Source organism: Kryptolebias marmoratus, linkage group LG6, assembly GCF_001649575.2.
Source record: "Kryptolebias marmoratus isolate JLee-2015 linkage group LG6, ASM164957v2, whole genome shotgun sequence".
Taxonomy (NCBI): Eukaryota; Metazoa; Chordata; class Actinopteri; order Cyprinodontiformes; family Rivulidae; genus Kryptolebias; species Kryptolebias marmoratus.
The window spans coordinates 15,550,181-15,554,969 of NC_051435.1; the positions used below are offsets into that span (position 1 = coordinate 15,550,181).

At 37.6% G+C, this 4,789-nt stretch overlaps 1 long non-coding RNA gene across 1 annotated transcript; it reads left to right on the forward strand.

The window, feature by feature from the left end:
* Positions 1-708: 708 nt before the first annotated feature.
* LOC112450329 lies at positions 709-2,495 on the forward strand. Its single transcript, XR_003038900.2, has 3 exons — positions 709-818; positions 1,000-1,079; positions 1,165-2,495. It is a non-coding gene; the product is annotated as an uncharacterized LOC112450329 (long non-coding RNA).
* Positions 2,496-4,789: the final 2,294 nt, after the last annotated feature.

Consider the following 4,789-nt stretch of genomic DNA (forward strand, 5'->3'; position numbering starts at 1 on the left):
AGATAACTCAGCCTGACACAAAAAAATAGGATTCTGCCACCAACAAGGTGGATCCAGTAGAAGATTACCTGAAGGAGGGTAGATCTCTGAGGTCCTGGATTTATTTGCCCACCATTTTTTAAAATGCTGTTTATCTGTTGTATATAGTTTTTAGGGCCAAATTCTTTCTTCATCCCCCACTTGTTCACCTTTTTCCCTTGTTTTTATAAAGGACACACAATTTGCTGTCATGGTCTCGTACAAAAACTACAGGAGAGAAGCGCAAAAAATATTAATCAAACTATTTGAAAAGATTAGAAGAAAGCCTTGCTTCTTGGAAGCTACATATAATATAACTGAGGTAGTTTAAAGCTTTTACATGTACACTTTTTATGTTTTACATGCAACAGATAATGAAGCTGCACTGGCCCCTTTCAAATAAGAAAAATGAATAAATATATGCGTTTTTGAAAGGTAAACAATTTTAATATTAGTTAAGAGTAAATAGGGTTTAAAAGTCTTCCTTTGCCACAGATAAAATTGACTGTTCTGATTGGAAAACCAAAGCTGAGTGCTCCTGTAAGTCACCGTAAATCAGTTTATTTAATTTCCATTACTTTAATTAGACATGCACCTCGAAGCTTTGAGGTTTCATCACTAGAGGGCAGAGCATCTCAGCAGAGAAGTTAAAACAGGTGTGTCCGTGTGCAGTCCCACATGTCCCACATGCCGGCCTTCAGCAGGTCGTAACTGGAGCGTCGGGATGTAAAAGTCTCCGTCCAGGTGGTGATTGTTTCACCACCAGCAGCATGCTCCCTCATTCAGCGTGCACAATGACGGTAAATCAGTTTAATTAGAAGGCAGTGGGGGGAAGAACTACAAGCACGGTCACGTTTTGCTTTAAACTTGTTTAAAAACAGCTGACTGTTAATTGGAAAGAGCTGAGGGGCGTGCACTGCAGCCTGACAGGGGTGTTACATGTTTATGGTTGATATTAATTTAACATAAAACATTATCTAGCAGCATTACGGGCGAAGCAGTGGAGAAAATGAGCAGTTATCAGACTGGCTTGGCCTTTCATCCTCTCTTAAAGCCTTAAGGTAAGCTTGACTGATTCATCACGCCCCAGGAACGGTTGTCAACACTCTGCCTGTGATGCTATAACTAGGATGTCTTCCATTTTAGATCCACGACTCTCCTCTTCTCACCAGCTGCACTGAGTGACTGCTGGGAGCCCCGCAGCTGAGCAGAGTTACAGTTACAACCCCGGTGAAACGGGATGTTTATTTTGGCAGGAAGGCGCCTGTCCTTAAGTCCACCTGACTGGAAGTGATGATGTACGCGATGAACCAGCGGCTCCTCTGTTATGTTTGCTATTCTCTGGCTTCCAGGCCCACTGAAATGTGAATCGCGTGAAATGTGGATTATGCGTATGATGAAAACTGGTGTATTTGATCCTCAGAGACAGAGTTTACTCAACTGATGCAGAAATGTGTTTTTATGGATTAACATAAACTCAAGAACCTATTTTTAAGCCTCCGGTTGCGATGAAACACATCAGCCCTGCAATAAATCATGCTTTCATAAAGGTTATTCAAAGATAATGGTTTAATTTGACCTGTTTTGTTGGAACTAAAGCTTGATTGTTTCCAATTACATTCAAAGCAAAGGTGTCCCTCTTTACTTTCAAGACACCTTTAATGAGTCATCTCTTTTGGGGAAAGCTAATTTTCTGACTCTTTTAAAATACAGTCATGAAAAAAAGAAAGTCCCCTCTCTTTCAGTTCTAGGGTTTTTCCTACCAGTACATAATAAAATGATCTGGTCTTTACTAGGTTCTAAAATGATTCAAATCTAACCTCAAATTTAAAAATAAAACTGAACAGATTCCACCATCTTATGATTTATGAAACAAAAATGAAGCTGAAATGGAAAAGCTGATAAAAAACCAAGTCCACCAGACGATTCAGGGGCTTGTAGAACCTCCTTTAGCTGTTTTCTGCCTGACTTTTATTAGTTTCCCACACTGCTGTGGAGGAGCTGTGTCCCTCTCTTCTTTCCAGTGTTACTTCAGATCATGGAGGTGGTCACATTGTGTTTGTTTAGCAGCAACTGGCTGATATTTTCCTTTTCCTTCCTAAATTCTGTGGAAGCATCAAGTATTTAGTTTTCCACACACAGCTTTTCCATTTTGGCTTCATTTTAGTTAGATCAATAATGACATAACTGTGTCTGCTCTGGATTATTTTGTACATTTGAGGTCAGATTTGACTAAACTTTAGAACTTGTGAATATCAAATCATGTTTATGATGTTCTCATATGTACTCTGTGTTATAAACGATTTCAGAAAGAAGCCCATGAAGGTGTCTTGCCTTCTTGGACCCTAAGACCCCTTGTTTTGAACTCAGTCTGTCTCTGACTCTACTGATTTAAGCAGTTGATTTATTGCATCAGATTTATGTTTCTTTTTTGATAAGATTACATTTTTATTTCAGGCTGCGTTCCCGAAGCTGAGTTTCCTCTGTCCCTGAATAATTATCTGCTGCTGATTCAAGTTTTCTTACACATACTTGTGCATGAACATCTGCGATGATGTAAGCACCCATTTCCTGAAAAAAAAAACAACTTGTGACTGGCAAAAGTTTCCCGTCACAAGCTCAATTTTCCACAGAAATTGAGGAAAATAGAGGTTTTGAAGTGAAGTCCAATTTACAGCTTGAATTATACTATGCCGAGATGTCTCTGTGGAAGATCTGCCCTGTTAGAACAAGTGTTTTTCTTTTCAAATGTTGAAAGTGAAAGAAGTTATAGGCGAATAGCAAAATGACTGAGCCAGTAACGTAAATCTAGTCTTACTTTAGAAAAGGTCAAATTCTTTTAAAAGGTCTGGTTGAAAAAGGTCCCTGAAGCAAGTAAACAAATTCAGAGGGAGTATTTTTAAACTTTATAAATAATTAGATTGGGTTGGATTAGATTATATGATTACTATCATTACTGGAGCATTAAAAAAACAGAACAACTCTTCAACAGGCTGCTGCTGCAAAAAAGGAAGGTTTTTAATAAATACAAGTCAAGTCATAGGTTGTAGGTTTACATTAAAAACAAAGTAAAGTGATGTCAAAGTATAGAGTCAAGAGGAATTCAGGGTGAGAGGAGGTGTTATGTTCAGCTCTGTAACATCTGTGTGAAACTACAGCCACATTAGCTCAACTAAAGACATGAACAGCAGGAACCAGCCGTCTCTGTTCTGTAAAGATCTGCCTACGGGGACTTATAAAGGTGACCTTTAACATCTTAGCAGCTCCGAGAGCAACTGGAACCCTTATTTTGGTTCTTGAAGACAAACCATTGCTCAGCCGAGTGGCTCCCTCAGCGGACTCTCAGTTCAAACTGAGAGGCGAGGAGTTCTCGGCATCCAGCCCCTTACTAACAAGAGGTTAAAGGTCAGCGTTTATTCTGAGAAACCGACTTGGATGAAAGAAGAAACTTTTTTTTTTTCAAGGACAGAGGAAAAAAAGTGGAGTAAGATATTGGAAATGCAATAACACTGGTAAGACAAGTTTTAATTTCTTTAATATATATTAAACTGAAGTCTAAAAATAGGAAATATTTACTCACTCTCCATTTTTAAGTGTCTAACCTGCTTCACATCGCGTAAATAAAAAGAGAAATATCTATTTTTTTATTCCTGAATATGTTTGGCTACACTTAGAGTTTCCTGAAACAAACCAGATTTGAGTGCATCCAAATAGTTCTGTGCAACAAAAAAAGGCATTTTAGGCATTTTTTTGACGACTCAAAGGTTTATTGTGCTGCTACTGTGTGCTCAAGTTGCCATCCCTGGAAAAACATGGGATTTTCTATGGAAACACATTTCTCAAATTTGGCTCTAATTTGAAAACTATGGCATAAGTCTGAATGCAGACTTAGATTAGAGACATGGTACCAGATTTATAGCTGCATGTGAAGCTGCCCGCCATAAAAACAAGGAAAATCGTTCTCTGGAATGGTAAAATATATTACACAAACCTTAAGACTGATTTAACCCTGCTCAAAAATTAAATTTTGATATTTAACACACAAATTCAAATGATTTTAAACCAGCTGGCCTTACCAACAAAAAGTGAACTCATTGGATTAGATCTCTTAATTTGTTGGATTTTTTATTTCCTTATTTAAATCAATAGTTTTAATGGTTTCCAAGAAGCTTTCCTGCAGAACACTGAGTCTACTAAAATTATCTAATAAGCTGAACTATAAAAGGCTTGTTCTTCAGCCGTTGAATGATACACACACTGCATACCTTCACATGACTTTACTTTAGGAACACAGTGATTTAGAGCCACAGACAGCATCAAGAGATTATTACAACCTATTACCTTTTTTTAAATGAATCCAAGTGAAGGCACTGAAGTGACACTGGAACCAGCTTTTACAAAAAAAACAAAACTTTGACATGTCAGTAAAATTGTGTCTATGTAAGAAACGCTTTTAAAATGTGTCTCTAAAATCCACACGATTACCGCATCCACTGGTGTGGGATCATATCATGTAGATTTGAACTAACTTGTGAATTATTGTAAAAAAACATTTTTTTGGAGTAAGCTCTTCTCTCAGGATTCTTCTTGTAGCTCGGAGCTTAAAAATGAATTATTTATTCCTTCTGTTTCTTTCCTCTGGTAATAATGATTCCTACACATCCCTATTCTGCATCACTTCACCACACAAAGGCTTTAACAACCATATTTTTAGGTCAAATCACATACAGCAGATTCTTTTTTTGGGTGCATTTTACTTTGAACATCGGTC